The sequence below is a fragment of the Salarias fasciatus genome (genome assembly GCF_902148845.1).
Source record: "Salarias fasciatus chromosome 7 unlocalized genomic scaffold, fSalaFa1.1 super_scaffold_4, whole genome shotgun sequence".
NCBI lineage: Eukaryota > Metazoa > Chordata > Actinopteri > Blenniiformes > Blenniidae > Salarias > Salarias fasciatus.
Window position 1 is genome coordinate 3,297,865 of NW_021941229.1, and position 17,817 is coordinate 3,315,681.

At 47.2% G+C, this 17,817-nt stretch overlaps 1 protein-coding gene across 4 annotated transcripts in view; it reads left to right on the plus strand.

Annotated features, from left to right (window-relative positions):
* rab27b (RAB27B, member RAS oncogene family) overlaps positions 1 to 17,817 on the plus strand; it is a 48,053-nt gene that overhangs the window by 19,888 nt on the left and 10,348 nt on the right. Inside the window, exons 1-2 of one of the 4 annotated variants that reach the window (XM_030084816.1) lie at positions 5,813 to 5,859; positions 7,154 to 7,318. The exons of 1 other annotated variant lie outside the window; for it this stretch is intronic. The gene's annotated coding sequence lies outside the window, so the exon portion shown is untranslated. Of the gene's footprint in view, positions 1 to 5,812; positions 5,864 to 7,153; positions 7,319 to 17,817 lie in introns of those variants that run through there. 2 more of the 4 variants (XM_030084818.1, XM_030084817.1) reach the window with 2 other exon arrangements.

The window sequence follows — 17,817 nt, forward strand, 5'->3', positions numbered from 1 at the left end:
GCTGGTTGATGTCGGATTTATCTGAGGTTTTGGTCTCAGAGCAGGCAGAGCTTAAACTCAGAGGAGCCGGAGAGCAGCTAGCTAGCAGCTAGCTAGCAGTAGACATAGTTCTGAAATTAGTAGTTACTAAACGTAACTCCAGTTCTACGAGTGTATGCGTGCCCACCTACAGGCTTCGCTATTGGTACTCCTCTTGGCGCCAGCCTATCCACTGAGACAAAACTGAAACCTGCGCACCAATCCTAGCCGTGTGTTGGCACAGCACCGCGCCCCTCCCCGAGGGTATATCACCAGCAGTCCGGCGGCAAATCTCCCTTCTTCTGAATCAGCCAAGAAGGAAGCAAACAGCTGGGCCAGCGGGTAGGTGGGCACGCATACACTCGTAGAACTGGAGTTACGTTATAAACTACTAATTCTACTTCATGATATGCTTAGCCCGCCTAAGGGCGTTCGCTATTGGTACTCACCACGGCGGAGGCTGTAGGGATGAATGTACTCCCAGCTGGCGTGCTGACAGGATTGGTGCGGAAAGACGGAAGTAAAGACACTGGTACGTCCGGAACGTCCGAAATAACTTCCAAGAAAATGGGCAGGCAGCCTGTACCGAGGCGCTGCCCGCATGTGCATAAGCATCGCCACAGCGACACACACACACCGACAGGGGCGAAGCCACAGCGGCAGTTTGGAAAAACCCTGGTCCGTGACCCCACACGGGAAGCGGAACCGGGCTGAAAAGACCACACAGCAAGCGGCAGAACTCTTGTTCCCGCTAAACACCGACACGGTCACAACATGCACCAGCCAAGGCAGAGCCAAAAACGGCAGGTGGGGAAAGCCCTGGGTCGCGACCCCAAGTGGGATGCGGCAGTCGGGCCACAAGGACCAACACGGTTAAGCGACAGAACCCGTGTTATCGCTGGAAACTAGGGCTGCCACAAACGATTATTTGGTAGTCGACTAATCACCGATTATTTTTTCGATTAGTCGACTAATCGCATCATATATAAATTAAAGTAAAACATAGTTTATCGCACCATCATGAAGCTGCTCTTATATAGCCACAATTAAATTTCAGCTTTTAAGTGTTTAAGGCATATTCTAACTAAAATTAAAAACAATTCAGATGAGAGTCATTAAACCTTTATTGAAATATGTAACAAACACTTGTTTAACTGTGTACCATAAAGTGCAAATACTTGAGTAAAATAAGGAAAAGGCACTTGCCTAAACAACACAAAAATTAATCCTTAATGTTAATTTTTTTTCTTAATTTGTGTTTAGCATCAAGCAACCAAGGAATTATTGAAGTTTTCGTCTCACTGACTCAAAACAAAAGTGCATTTTGTGTTCAGTGCTCACTGTATACACTTATTACACTCTGACTCTACATAACCCCAACTACACAGGCTGCTTGTTCATAGCCAGGAAAGTCAGCATTTCTACATGTGTTGGAGACAGGCTGCTCTCTTTTGGGAGCAGATGTTCTGCTGCAGAGAAAATCCGCTCCGATGGGGTGGAGGCTCTGAAACATAACGTTAGAAAACATTAGCGCGACATCACTTCTTATTAAAACACATCACTGTTATAACGTTACAGAAAACATGACATGTGTGCTAAAGGCAGCTAATGAATCAAATCGTCACCGCTAATGTTAACATTGACAGCTATGAGTAAATAGCAAGTTAGCCCTCTATGCTAATATTATTAGCTTACCGAGACGACGGTCAATCATCTTTGTCACGAGCCACGACGTGCTTCTGTTTCGGCTGCTCATCCATCGCAGTTGTGCTGCCGTGGAAGGCAAGTGCTGTCCTGCAGATACTGCATTGCACTTTTCTCTGAGGTTTTCTTGTCATGCTCCCACACTTTGGAGCTCTGCTGCAGCCGGGTAGCCATGGCACCAGTCTGGTGTTGTCGCGGCTGACCACTGCGCATGTGTGTCAAATACAGAAGGCAGACGCGACAGTGGAAGGTACTGCGGCAGTTTCGAGACAAAAACAATAATTAAAAAAAGACTCGTCGACTATTAAATTAGTCGTCGATGATTTTATAGTCGACATAATCGTGATTATCGACCAATCGTGGCAGCCCTACTGAGAGCCGATACGGCCACAGAGTCTGTGCACATATCCATCAGATATGAACGCACAAAGGTGGACGCGGAGGCCCAGGAGGCAGCCTGGCAGATGTCACCCACCGTGACCCCTCTGCCCAGGGCCGCAGAAGCAGCCATACTCCGTGTGGAATGACCACGAATCACCACCGGCGGCGGGAGATTCTGCGCCTCATAAGCAGTTGCAATAGCGGCCCCTACCCAGTGGCCGAGACTCTGAGAGGTCAGCGGGGCTCCACGCCCCCTGGCTCCGTATCACACAAACAGCTGGTCCGTAGTGCGAAAGCCAGCTGTGCGCTCAACATAATAATGCAGGGCCCTGACCGGGCACAGCAACCGCAGCCGCAGGTCGTCTCCAGACGAGTCAGGCAGGGAGCTGAGCGTCCTGACCCAGATCACTCGCGACTGGAAGTCCGAAGTGATCACCTTGGGATGAAAGGCCGGATTAGGCCAGAGGTGCACGAGTCCCCCATCCTGACTGAACGCCATACAGGAGGGATGAACCGACAAGGCGCAGAGATCCCCAACTCTCTTGGCGGATGCAAGCGCCAACAAAATGGCGGCCTTAAAGGAGAGAAAGCGGCCCTCCGCCTGCTCCAAAGGCTCAAAGGGGGGTCCCTTAAGACCCTCCAACACCGTGTGGAGGTCCGACGGGGAGACCCATGCCTGAGGGTGGCCGTAGCCGACACGCCCCGCGTGGAAACCGCTTTACCAGCGGGTGACTGCATGCAGAGAAGCGGCTGAAGCCGCCATGACCCACTGCAATGGCCGATGCAAACACCGCTAGAGTGGATGCAGCGCGACTGCTGTCCAGCAGGGCCTGGAGGAACTCCAAATCTCCACCAATAGCGCAGGAGACTGGATCCAGACCCCTCTCCGAGCACCAGGTCATGAAGAGCTGCCACTGAGACCTGTAGGCCCTGACAGTAGAGGAGGCCCTGGCACTCTGGATGGTGGACACCACCGCTGGAGGAGATCTAGTTCCACTAGTCTCACCCTTCCAGCCTCCAAGCCAGGAGCCTCCTGCCCAGGAGAGGGCGGAGGCGGAGGCGGAGGCGGAGGCGGCGTGATCCCGAGGCTTTTCGGGCTCCTGACCTTGGTACTGAACCCGGGGCCAGGGCGCTCATCGGCAGGGACCCGGGCCGGCGTGGCTTCGCCACTCTGACGCTTCGCTGTGCTAACACAGGCGGAAGCCGGCGGAAAATGCAGTTTGGAGCATTTGCGAGGCACCAGCAGGGCTTCCGCGACGCTCCACTTACGCGTTGCGCACGGCGGGTGAGCAGGTGGCCCAAGTTCGCTGATGCGCCCCGTTTCCACGGCCGCAGCGTGGCGAGATCGTGGAGGGAAAGCCGGCCATGGCGCGGCGCGTCCAAGTGGCTCCATGCGCGCTCCGCTCACCGTTCTCCGCTTTATCACATAGTGGGAGACGGGAGGGAAAAGGCCCTGCCGATTTGACATGCTTCAGTCATGCAAGCACGGCAGAGGGGAGGATTGCTGCTCTCTCCGCCGGACGCCGTCACTGTGGGTGGGGCTCACGGCGGGGCTGCAGGTGCGGCGCAAGCTGCTGAGAGCCTTGCGCCGCCGCCTCCAGGGGCTCGATGATGGCCTGAATGTCATTTCCAAAGAGAGAAGAGGTGGACAGGGGGAGTCCCAGGACTCCTCGCTGGTCACGCTCTGAGAGTGATGAGAGAACAAGCCACAGGTGCCTCTGGCAAGCGTGCATTGGCCACGACGTGGCCCCCGTTGATGGCAGAGGCGCGCACATCCGCATCAGGACCTCGGCCGTGTTCTGGATCTCCTCGATGTCTTCGGAGATATACCGGGTCTTCTCGTGGCAGATCTTGTCGATGGAGCCCAGTAGAAATGTCATGTTGTAACTAGGGCAAACGATTGATTGCCGCTAGCATAACTTCTGTCCAGAAAGCCCGCTATGCGCCTGTCCCTCTCTGACAGCAGCATGATTCCCACAAGGCCAGGCGGAGATTTTGGTAGGAGGCAAAGTCTCACGGAGTCCTCTATGGCAGGCACTCCGGAGACCGGCGGCCAGCCATCCACGCAGCTTCGTGGTACCTTGTCACCACCGCCCCCTTAGCGGTGAGCGGCGTACCCCAATCCCCTGGACGTTCGCTTTGGAAGGATGGCACGGCGGGACATAGCACCGCACCGCAGTCTGGGACCGAGTTCGTAACTGAGTTGCCAGCCCGATTGCGAAGTCGCTCTGTACCGGCTCTGGAGGCTGTGGAGGAAGCACGAGGCCGGTGCGCTTAGCTGTAGACATGAAGAGCGCCGCGAGATGCTCCACAGCTCGCGGGGCGCTCTGGAGACTGGCTGGGAGAAGTGGAGAGGGAGTCACACTGAGTCGACCTCTCCGACACAGACGTTGCTGCTGCTGATGCTTCCGGCTTCGGCCCAGACGTATGGAGCGGGGGCAGGAACATCCTCGGCGGCGTCGTCATGCCCGGAGGCCGGTGATGCGGCGCCCATGAAGGCCGCTCCCCGCTGGGATTCTTCTAGCGACAGGGCGAGGCAGGCAGGGCAGGAAGTCCGCTGGCGGTGATGCTGCCAGCCAAGGCAGACGAAGCAGCGCTCATGGTGATCTTGCTCCATAAGAGCGGTGCCGCACGGAGCGCAGGTGAAAGGCCCAATGCCCGAGTGCGACTCCATCTTGATCTTGATCTTGATCGCAAAGGTCTTGAAATGTCTTCTTGTAAGTCTCAAGTGCTGAGGAAGAAGAAGGGAGATTTGCCGCACAGACTGTTGGTATATACCCTCAGGGAGGGTCGTGGTGCTGTGCCAACACACAGCTAGGATTGGTGCGCAGGTTTCAGTTTTGTCTCAGTGGATTGGCTGGCTCCAAGTAGGAGTACCAATAGCGAAGCCTGTAGGGTGGGCTAAGCATATCACGAAGTAGAAATGAAGGGTGACATCCAAACTGTTTGCTTCAGGTGGGTGGAGCAGGTTAAAGTGTTGGTTTCAGACGGGTTGAGCAGATGGAGCAGTTTTTCAGTCGGCACGCGGCCTTTTCCACTTTCTCTCATTGAGCATGTGCAGAAACGGTGTTGGTCACTGGCACACTCGCAGGTGGAATAATAAAGAATATTTGTTGTTCCAGTTGTGGAGGGAACAGATGTTAAACCCTTGAAGGGACTCGTCAGGCACGTCCATAAGTCTTACAACTTCCTGAAAAGTTCTTCTGGCCTTTCGTCTTTGTTCAAATGACGTTTTTTTTTTTTTTTTTTTTTTCAAATTTGCACAAGAATTCAGTTTTTGTCTGTTTGACTTTGACCGATGCTGCCGCTGTTCCCTCCCCCGCTTCCCTCAAACGAGCTGCGGCTCCAGACCCACCTGTCATGAAACCGAGCTGATGTTGGTCGAGCGACGAGGACGACGCCGTCTCTCATTAGAACGAGACTCGGTTTGAGTCCGGTCCCTCCCTCTGAGCGGCTCCACTTGCTTCAGATTCGAGAAACAGATGAGCTGCAAATGCATTTCCTCGATTCCTCATTCACCTGCTCCCTCCTGTTCACCTGCTTCCTGCGCACACACACACACAAACACACACACACACACACACACACACACACACACACACACACATACACACGTGTGTGTGTGTGTGTGTGTGTGTGTGTGTGTGTGTGTGTGTGTGTGTGTGTGTCATAGCTGAAGCTCCACCCTCTTGTTACACAGAGACACACAGTGAAGCAGAAGTTAACAGAGAAGAAAGAGGAAAGCATCAGAACTCAGTAGGTAACTAACCAGTCAGCTAGTTAACCAGTCAGCTAGTTAAGTCTTAATGACAACAGCTAACTAGCCGAGTGTCAGCCTTTTCAGAGATCTCTGCACGTCTAGGTAAAAATCAGCAGGCGAACAGTGAAGTAGTTTCCCGTCACTAGTTAACCGGTTAACCAGCTGTTGGCTCGTCATCCTGTTGAGTTAAGTGCTGACTGATTCAGACATAAACTCATCAGAAACTCGTGTGCTGATTGATCTTCTGTCGTAACACCTGGATGATCTGTCACCGGGTCGCCGGCGGGTTGGTTTGTTATCATCTCTCACGAACTGGTTTCGTCAGTTTGTTGGTATCTGCTCTGAATTTCCCTGGTTCCTGTAGTTAGTGGTCGGGTGAGGCAGCTGATTTCTATCAGTTTGGTTTTCTCTGCAACTTAAATGTGCGTTTGAATGTTCAGTGACTCATCTGCAATGTTCTGTTTAGACAGTAAATATTAAAGTACCTGTTGGTTTTTGGGAGGGGAGCAGTCTAGAGAACTGAAGCTTGTTGTTGTATTGATCAGTTAAAACAAGGTTCTAATCAAACACTGTGTTTTTCTCATGCTAGACACACAAGGATTCCTGTTTTACAAATTATGATGAGTTTTCAGACAATTCAAACTGTTTGTGACACTTTTCTCTCTGGGTAATAATAATAATCCTGCTTGTTCTGGAGCTAATTCTAGCCATTTTTAACGCCGCTGTGATTACAACAGTTTCAGCTATATAAACAATTTCAAGTTTTTAAATTGTTTTTTTTTTACTTTTTAAAAATTTTATTTCACTTTATGAAGTGAAAATAAGTGTTCTAACAGGCTCATGAGCTCCTAAGTTATTTTAATGTAACAGAGCGTAGTGAAGTGGAATCATTCTGCAGACGGAGAGCAGGGCAGGGCTTTTATTGTGAAGCCCGGGGCCACATGTGGCCCCTGACCGATCCTGACCTGCTTCAGGCTGATCAATCAGAAAATACTGATTCTGGATGCATCTTAAAGGCGTCTGACTTATTCAGACTTTGTGGGAAATCTTGGTCGCGAAATAAGAAGGAGTTCATTCACCCAGGCCATAAATAACCCTTCTGTGGTATCGGAGGCAGATCAGCGATGGGGGTGCGGGTCTCTGCTCCAGATCCTTCAGGTCATCTCGGGGTCAGTTTCCGCTCCGGCTGCTTCTAGGATATGTCACCGATGCGTTCGGCCGTGTGGGGAGAAGTGTTGCCAGCGAGTTTCACCACAGAGCCATTAAAGCAGCATCCGTCCTTCCCCACAGCCTCACAGTCAGCTGCCTGGGCGGGGGAGTGGCTCCGAGCCCAGCCGCCGCCCTCCAGCCAGTCGCTCGCTCGGCGTGGGGAGTGTGGATGCTCAGCTGCTCTGGATGCCTCGTGCCTCCCGCCGGATCTCGCCCCCGTTCAATCAGCTGAGGAGCCGTCCGGAGGTAAGACTCCGTCCGTCCGTCCGTCTCGTTGAGCTCTGTGGACATGTGACGGGCCGCGGGGCGGCGGGACGGGAAAGGCACAAAGTTAGAGAGGAAGCGGCTCGGCTGCGAGGACTCGGTGGAGTTGTCGCTGTGAGCGTGTCGTTGCGCTCGGCTGCATCATCCAGACGGCTCATTATCCGGAGTCTGAGAGGGGAAAACCGTTTCCCTCATCCCGGGTGTCGTGGCGGCAGCGGCGTCCGACTCTGAGAGACAGAGAAACAGACAGATGAGAAGACTTTGGAGGAAACTGATGAACAGATTAAAACAAACACTCAAAACAGAAAAAAACCTAATTCAATTTGAAAATATGACAAAAATTAATAACATAAATTCAGAGGTTTTAGTGAAGTTTCCCGTTGAAGACGCTGCTGAGGCCAGAGTTTGATCAGATCTTTGTGGTCTGAAGATGAAGATTTGCTCTTCTGAGAAAGACAACATGTCAAAACCAAAGACTGTTCCTGAACACCAGGCGACGTCTTTACCTCCTCCTGATTCAGGAGAGTGGAAGCTAAACGCTGCTGACCATATTTACCACAAGGTTTATTGCTTTAGCTTTTTTTTTTATGTGTAATGAATGTCAATAAATTCCCAGTGATTCTCATTTACCTTATTATCCAGCAGCAGCACCGTGAACAACTCATGATTAATGATATCTCCAAATCTCCCTGCTGCACTTTCTTTTTTTTTTTTATCTACACAACCTTACTTCTATTTCTTTTCTTTTTGTAGAAAGGAAACATACACTTTTTTAAATCATCTTGGCCGTCATGCCTGAAAGCTTTTTTTCTCGGGTCACTTGAGTTTTACACCTTTTGGGAAGCATGTTTTCACCCCACTAACTGTCCCTCAGTTTGGAATTGATGCTAATGTGGTTTCGCTGCTTGAATTCACCTTTAGCCTCTTGCTCTTTAACAGCATTTACACACAGGCAGTTTCTTTCTAGACCTTGCGGTTTCCCCTCCGGCGCCAGTTTTGGACCCCTGGTGGGTCGGTGGTTGTTCGGCATCGGACTTTCTTAAGCGTGTTGACTTGTGAAACTATCCAGGACAGAACTGGGACGATGAGGAGTAAACAGTGCATGTAAACTTCCAGAACAAGCATGTCGTGCTGTTTGAGGCTAAATCAACATCTGTTGTGTTTGTGGAGCACACCTCCCGAACTGGTTTCAGGAGAAACCGGCTTTGGTCTCCTGGAGCTCGGCATTAATCTGCAGCATTGGTTGGATTCCCGTGTGGCGATGAAGGCTACTTCCTCTGATCATTTCCTCTTTAATGATTTATAACTGCGGAGATTCCAAAGCAAATATTTGAGTTTGGGTTACAAGCAGAAGGTCAGAAATACAGAAGCTGCTCGTGTTCAGTTTTACTGTGGATTTTCACAGTGAATGATGGAGGTTATTACTTAAAACTTGCTCTTTGACAGACACTGAAACACCGACAGAATCTGTGGCGTTCACTCTTCAGGTTTTCTTGTCTTGCATTTTGAAGCTATACCTCAAGGTGGAGAGGAAGCTCAGTGGAAACTCTTTAACGTGAACTCAAGTTCCATCAAGTCTAAACCTACCACAGTACTCAGCGAGTCTGAACTTCTAAATAGTCCAGTAACACATTTTCACCGTTTTGCACATTTTAGTTCCAAAATATTCCTGCAAGCTCATTTAAAGCCCTTCAAGAACTTATTGTACTTAAAGGCTGCTGTTCAGTTGAATGTCCAAAGCAGTAGTGAAAGTGACAGCTGAGACTACTTCATGGTTAGTAGATTTCACTTCTTTATTCAATGTTTTAGCAATCCAAAGTGATGCTGAGATGAAGAATCAAACCGGCAGCCTCGTTCCTGCTCAGAGCCTGAGCTCTGCCGGCTGTGGCTCAGCTCCAATCCAGAAAACAAACAAACCGTTTCAGACGAAATAAAGAATCTGTTTATTGTTTATTGTTGTTTAGGGATCCCCATTAGCTTCCACCGTGGTGGTAGCTAGTCTTCCTGGGGTCCCAATTAAAAAACACTAACAAAAAATTACAGTAAAAGAAAAGTTAAAGCAAAAGTTTACAAAGACATTTCTCGCTGTACATATTGACAACTCTTTAGCCCAACTCAATCAGCATGTCGCTCACCAGAAATCTGACAGATTTTTTTAAATGCTTGTAACTTGGAGGCTCTAATTCTATGAGGTCTGTCTTGAGCAAAAAGTCTTGAATCATGGCCAGTTAATGATTTTTTCTATTTTAAATTTAGTGACATTTTCAAAAAGGACTTTTCTTGCCATTGTAGTTAATCTCATGTCTTCTGAAGTTCTTGTCACTTCATTGTGCAGATCTTTGAATTTAAGGCCACTGTTCAGAGAGCAAGTTGGTCGTTTTTGTCCTGCCTCACTGGTTATCCTGAACTTACAGCATTGTTTCACCTCCTGTCGTTCACATTTAGAACTAAATGTTCCCTCATGGTTTCAGCCAATGAGGTTTGAGTGCCTGAGATTTGTTTCCACCAGATTTCAGTGTGTTTGGAGTCAGGTGGCACCAAACAAAAACTCAGAATTCAGTGAGAACAACCCTGAAGTCGATGTGAGTTGTCCTTTTCCCTCCCGCCCCATGAAGCCCCCCCGGGGTGTTTTTCAGGCCAATTTAGCAGGCGGAGGAAGCAGGTACAGCGGCAGTGGTCAGACGTCTAGTGATTTCCAATCTGCCCTCTGGACACCAGGCAGTCATTAGCAGCACAAAGGTTAACCCCACGGTGGAAAATCAGCTGTGACAAAAGATCGCTAACTTCTGTTAGCTGCTGGTTCAATCCCTCCTGCTCAGTCTGAACGTCTGAGCTTGTTTAAAGACTTGTTGAGAATAAAATAAAGCAGCTTGGCGAGTGTGCAGGTGAAGATGGTAAAAGACAGAAGAGTTCAGAGAGACTTCAGGGACATTAAATTCAATCTTATAATATTTCAATATTTCAAAATGTTGCATTTGTGGAAAAACTCAGATGTGTTTCTTTGCCTCTGGCATCAAGTCCCGTGGCGCATTTTCAGTTCATCCGCATGACGAATGTATTACGGCGCAACGGAAAAAACAGCCTCAAATAGGATTAGAATGACAACATCGTATCTGTGTGTTCCCTCCAACATAAACACTGCGGGTCGCGAGGTTTCTGACTCATCATACGGGGTGGAAATGGGTTTGACACCGAGGACCAACAGTCCACAGCACTGCAGGAACACAACACTGATGGACACACGGCTGGACCTTCACAGCTACTATATAGACAATCTATCGTCGTTGTTTGTGCCAATGACACCAAACGGACGTCAGACCCTGGGAGATGAGCTTCAGAGTGAGACGTGGTCAGAACTGAGAGCATACGTGACGCGGTCGGGCTGAATCACTTCAGGAGCCAGACTGTGGTGAGCAAGGCAGATGCTCCCAGCTCATAATGACGCCGAGTGTTTTTCTCCACCCGGGGCGAACAAGCAGAAGCACCGGTCCAGTCAGCTGACTGGTCACATGACCTCCCGGCAGTATGGAAGGAGGAAGCCATGAGGGCGAACGAGGGTGAAACACGACATGAAAGACTTGAATGGAGCTAATTGATCAAGAAGCAGTAAAACTTTATCTACTTCATATCTCCATTAAAGTTCAAGCTGAATAAAAAACTCTTTATTCTTCATCAGCACTCACTGGAAGCTGCAAAAAAACAGCTATAGAGTCTTTCACTTTCTTAAAAACACCCTAGCTCAAGTATTTACCGGAAAAAAAGAGTGTAGAACATGTTTTTATTTAAGGCAAACTTGGAGAAAGTCGTGACCTACGTTGCTTGCTAGCATAAATTCCTGACACAGTCTCTGAGTTGAGCTGTAGCGTAACTGTCGGCTATCAATAGGAAGCTGAAATACATCCACAGAAACCCGCTCGAGGCCTAATCACCGGACTCATCACTCCATAGAAGACAAAACTAGAAGTTAACATGCTAACCAGCTAGCTACAGCTTGGCGTATGGATCCGGGCAACGGCTAACAACAGCAAACGTCCAGTGGAGTTGGGAAAAAAAAAAAGAGCCGAAAACAAATATTTGATTTGCTGAGTTTACCGTCAATCAACGACTCCCAATCAGACCAAAACTGATTCTGATGGAATTTCCTACCATTACTATACTTCTGCATTAACGTTCAGCTTCATGCTAATGTGTGTGAGACCACATGTTGGTCTTTTTACAAGGTTTCTTGAGGCTGAATGTGAAGGAATTAGAGCGGTGCACTTGAAAGGGTTCGTTCATTTGAGTCGGGACGGGACGGGCAGAAAGAGCTTCGGCCTCGCCCGGAAATCAAAGACATCAAAGTGCGGTTTCAGCGCCTCAGTGACTTCCTCTCTGCCCTCAGAAGTCGCTCCTGGTCAAACGGCTCCGCCGTGACTCCGGCGCCTCCGTTGCGTGTTTCTGATGTGCAGTTTATCCGTGAAATGCTGAAAGCCGTCGGGGAGGAGAACGTGTCAGACTGTGGAAGAGCTTTCACGGCCGGGATCTCCACACACTCAGCTCACTGCTGAGTTAAAGCTAGCACACACACACAGAGCGGCACAACATATTGATTCGGATGGAAATGTCACAGGTTTTTTTTTTTTCTGCGGTACTGTAAACACAATCTGCTCAGCCACAACTCCTTCTGTGGACGTGCTCGCTCAGATCGGCCAGCTCATTGGCTTCTTGTAGGATATGGTACAGCTGTCACTCCACTGTTTTCCTCATTTTATCTAATATGACTGACGCTTAATCCAAGAGAGTTTGTCACAGAGTGATCGAAGAAAACCAGCAATCTTCAGTCACTGGCCGGGGTAAAATAAAATTTCTGACAAGACAGAACCTGTTAAATCCACTGATTTTCAAAAGTTTCTTCAAAAATCATTCAGCAAGTCAAATCTTTCATTCCAGATTCCCTCAAATATTCAAGTTCTGAAGATCTTCCAGGATATTCCGCTCATGATGAATACTTATTTCACGATGAAGACGTAAACCATCAGATGACGTCCGAACATTCCCTAAAACGTGACTTTTAACAAGTCTTCTGGAAGTGTTTTATACTCCGTAGCTTAATGAATTTTTTCTTTTTGGAGACATTTTTCTTGCTCCGTCAGTTAAATCCAGCAGGTTCTCCGTCACAGCTTTCTGTTGTCACACAGTAGCTGCTTTTCCGTTAACTATAAAATTGTGCAAAACATAAATGTAAATAAAAATAGATGTTTTGTATCTCCGTCTTCCTCTAAGCGGAATCTCGCGGGACGAGTTTTATAGCTAATACATTAAACTCTATTCTATGGAAATCGAAATTTGAAAAATATTGCTTTTATTTTGCGCAGAACTGTAATGGAAATGTAGCTAGTGACATCTAGTGGTTACAGATGGTATGCCCAGTGCCACACATTTTTACGTGTTGCTTCTGTGAAATAAGTTTCAGCCAAACAACTTTTGAAAAGTGACTCATAAATACAGTATTTACAAGGTAAATTCTTGTAATTAAAGTTTCTGTAGGCAGGATTCGGCATCTCTGCCATCTTGCTTAGGTTTACCTAAGCAAGATGGAGATTTAACCCATCTAAGATGGTGATTTGAAACCCAGCACAGCCAATCCTGTCCTGTTTTCTCTGACAGCACGCCCTTATTCAAGTTAAGCCCCTCCCACAAGAACGTGTGACGAACGCCCTTCGACCAATCACTGTTAGAGCCTCAGGGACTCTTCTGATTGGTCAAAGATACCTGGAGCTGTTGAGATTCCTTTTCAGCTCAGAACAGAGACAGATGGAAATGCTGTGCCCTCGCGGTAGTGCAGTTATACTACACTCCTAAAGGATTATCAATGGATACTGTAACATTTAATCCAAAGAAAACAGAAAAATTAGCATTGACTAGCAAAATCCTGCCTACAGCACCTTTAATTGTGCGATAAGTAATTAATTGCATTTTATTGCATCTCTGTACGTGATACGGAAATCAACCATTTTTAGCTGGAGTAGGTATTCAATGAATCAATAAATAGACATATTTGTTTAAAATAAAAATCATGTTGTTCTTCTTTTTTTTTTAACTTTAATTGTCATAATAAGGGAAATGTTAGCTGACAGTCTTCAGCATTGAGGTGAATCACAGATTGTAAAAAATGAGTGTAAAAATAAAGCACCTCATCTATTTTCAAAGCAATTTGTTGTATTAATAAGTCTGTTTATTGGTACCATCGTCTACCAAACATCAGCTTGAATTTTTAAAATGTTTCTTCTTGCTTCAAACGCAGAGATGCAGCTAAAATTTTGGTTGTGAATTGAAATTCCTCTGATCAGTCGTGGTTCCAAACACAGGAGGGACCCAAGGTGATCAAAATCTGACTGGAAAAAAAGGAAAGTTTCCAATTAGAACAGGAAGCAGAGGGTCGCCGAGGAGCGGCGGAGCGGTGGGGACACTCAACCAGACTCCAGCTCCTTCAGTCCTGCTTGGTTCTGCCTCCCGGTAGTCCTACATCCACGCTGACCTTTCACATCCAGCTGTGTGAGCTGTCTGTACAGATGTTAGCCCGCCGCCCGCTGTGGGATTAAAGCAGGATCCAGGAAACCCCGGAGCGACTCCCAGATGGAGGAGGAATCAGATCCACCTGAGCCGGGCGGGCAGGTTCTGCCTGGGTCTGGGTTGGACCTCTTCTCCAGAGGGAGCGTGGTTCCGACCAGGTCAGGTGGAGAAAACATGGCGCTCTGCCGGCGGTGGGAGTTTTGGACCTCGAGCATCTCTGGGCAAATTGAATCCCCAGAGGTCAAAGTCCAATCTTGTTAGCAGTTATTGATCGCTGGATCGGTAACGACAGCAGAGGCCTTCAGCCGAGCCGACGGGAAACAGATTAGAGGCTGGGAGAGTCAAACCCAAAGGTCTCTGACAAGCGTCTGCTGATCTTTTAGGAATACGGACGAGAGCAAAGCCGTCGGAACATCGTGTCTTTATCGTTTTGTGCCCGTCAGGATCGATAGCGGACAGGGTTCTACTTTTTCTAGAGCGTTCTTCTTTTCTTGGAATATGTTCGGTACTTTTCCACTTCACTAATCCTGATATGATTTCATAACTTTGACCAATCAGTGACTGAATGTCATCATGTGAGGCAGAAAGTGTGTGAACCTCCACGTTTCGTTCTACCAGCGAGCGTCTGGCTGCAGTTCCCATTCTCCGTGTGCAGAGGCTGATTAATCCTCTTGGTATTGATGAATAATTAACAAAGCAGAGGCTTCCATCGGGGCTCTGCTGCCTTCAGCGCTGGAACTGGAGTCTGCGTAAAGCCTCTCCGATGGACGCCGGCGCCATCGCACTGAATTACGCAGCAAAAGACGGTTTTAGCAGGAGCAGCGTTTGCACCTCGGCCTCCCCCTCATTAGAGACCGTCTCCAGACCTGCTGTTTTTCAGCTTCAGCCACACAGAATCTGATCACAGCCATCTGCTCTCGTGAGAATCGCTCCAATCTGGAGATCCAACTTCAATTTGGATGAAAATTTATGAAAATGAAATGAATTATTTATTGATTTAATTAAAGGATGAAGGTTGCATTATGTATAAAGATCTAATGAACCTGAAAGATAAAACACCGTTTTTATCAGCGGATTATGAGGATTAGAGTGTTTTGGACTGTTCCCCTCCCAGAATAAACCTGAAGCAGCTTTAATTGAATTTCTGTTGACTCTTTGATGCCATTTTTTCAGTCATTCAAAACATGTGATTTTATAGACTCGTGGTTTATTAACTGTAAAGAGGTTATTTTTTAGGGCATGTCTTACACTTCATGAGGTTTCACTGGGTTTCTAACTTGTGACTTTTTTTAGAGATCAGAACATGTAATTTGTAGAGCATCTTTCTGTTTCTTCTCTTGAATTTATTTTACACGAGATACATAAATTAATATACATAAACTCTTTTTTGCAGATGATGTGAGTCTCTTCGTACCACAGTTGCTCTTCCAGATACCAGTGTTCTTTCTCTCGCCCCTGATTCTCGCCAGCTGATCCTGGGCTGATGGCTTTTGCCTCGTTTAGCGGTTGTTTCCATCAGTCGAGGAGCAGTTTGTTGACTTTGTTGGCTTCTAGTTTTAGCCGCTAGTTTCTCACTCTGCTTCTATCACTCCATCCTTTTTTTTTTTGTTCTGTGCGCTAGGTCTCTCATGTTGACTGTCTGGGGTCCTGACCTTTGACCTTGTTGTCCAGGCTGCCTGAGCTGGTTCCCCTTCCTGCAGACTTCATCCGGGTGAACATCTTTTAGTTTGTGGGCGCGGCGTTTTGCTCCCACTTCACTCTGAAGTACCGTGAAAGAAAGCCAACCGCAGCGCTAATCCCTTTAATGACTGGAGCGACGTAAACCAGGGATAATTGAATCTTTCTCCAACTCAGAGGTGCTCTCACCCACGTAGTGCCGCTCTCGTCTCAGACCATGACTCACTGCCTCTTGAAGCGAAGCGAGCCGTGCCTGTTGGGAAACAAATACAAAGGCGGCACTTCAGCCAGAATGTGGCCATAAACTCAACAGAACCGTAATTCAGCACATCGTGTTGCCACGCGTTAAGCAAGTTCTGCTGCTTTTTCAGTTTGCTACATTAACATCAGTTTTGTTCATCTTGATTATTGAAAAAAAAAAAACAGTTCTTCTATTTCCAGCTGCTAGGTGGCAGCAGTGCGCTCCGTCTGCAGACTTTTCTGCCAGAGAAGAAGCCACTGGAAGAAGAAGCCGAGCTGTGTTTTTGCTCGTCCGGCAAACAAGAAACCTGTAATTTAACCTGAAAACCTGAAAACCAGTTTGAATGAAGTAAAAAAATTCTTCAAAGAAACACGGTCAGTTCCAAGTGTCAGTTTCTCTAATTTAGACAGATCAGCCTTAACGTTATGACCAGGGCTGCTGGAAAAGTCCAGAAGTTCATGTTGAAGTTCAGCTGTAAGGTGGAGAAACTTGTTTTTTTCTTTCTTCTTTTTTTTTTTTTAATGTTTCAGACAGAACAACAAAGTGGCAGCAGACCATCATGTGATAAAACAGTCACTTTCTGCCCTGCACATCTCATTTTCCTGTTTTTATTGATTTTTCCCCGAGGAAAGGAACATTCAGGACCCATTTCTCCCAGACGGGAACGAGCTCAGGTTATAATTTCTGACTATTTCCTCCAAATTATCGAAGCCGTTTGTGAGGAATTGGCCTCATCTCATCACCGCCTGACCCAACAGTCTGCTAATTCCCTGATCTGCATTTCTCTGAAATAATCAGCTCTTTAGAAAACTGTCGGATCCTGACGAACGCTTCACTATCTCACAAATGAGGCGATTTTTTTTTTGGCTCTGTTTCAGATAATTTTCACATCTGACATCCATTTAGAAAAGACTTGTTTATCTCAAAATTGTCAAACATTAGAAAAACCTTTAAATTAACAGCATGACATCTAGATTATAGAGCATCTTCCTCCACCACTAGTAGTTAGTACCTGTCATGAAATAGTGAATATCTGTAACCTGCTTCTTGTTGATGCTGTGATGTTAACATTGAGCTCGACGTTCTGCTCTCCGAGCCTTTGGCCTTGTTCCCTTCAGAGAATAAACAGTCAGTTTACTCTTCAGGTCACCGCTGAACAAGCCACACAACCAGTTTTTGGTGAACAGGCTGGAAGCGGTGTTCTCAGTCAGAACTCTGAAGGTAAAGTCAGCGCCACACGGAGAAAGGTTTGAAAAAAGGTAATGGAGGGTCAAATCGGTTGCTGTTCCAGACCCTTCTGAGAATCTCTTCCTCGTCTTGCAGATCACGATCAGTCCTCTCTGTTTTCTTCATCGCGATAAGTTTCTCTGCTGCAGCGCCTCATTCTGAATTCTTTCTCAATCAACCAACCAACTAAAAAAACGTGACTGATAGTTTAGAAAATACGGTGACTGATTCAAAGGTCAAAATTTGCTGCTTAACATAATCTATAGCTACATTTTTTTCCAATTTGAGTTCTCAATTATTTGGTTTCATAAAATGAAACTGATGGAGCATTTCCAGGCCCTTATCTCACGTTCGGTCTCACAGAGATTTTAGAACTGGATGAGCAGTCACACGCCTCCGAGGGGAAGCAGAACCGAGCGAATGAAGACGTTTTCAGCAGAGCAGAGGAGAGACGACTTGACGATCACAGGAAGTCGAGTTTGGCTCCTCTTCCTCTCTAATCTGTTTTATCTGCACGATAAGAAGAAACTGCTTCCAGTCACAGTCTGCAGCATCTCAGGACTGAAAACACACGCCTGTAGATTTGAGTTGCACGTTAAAAAATAACAAAAACACTTCCTCGTTGTGAATTGTACCTGATTTTATTTACTTAATGAAGCTTAGTTTCACAGTTTAAAGCAGTAGATGTGTAGAGTTCAGGTTTTATGTGTGAATTGAAGTGGTGTGGCCGTGCTGATATTTTACTGATGTTTATCAGGGATGTTTCTGGTGTCTACTTTCTACA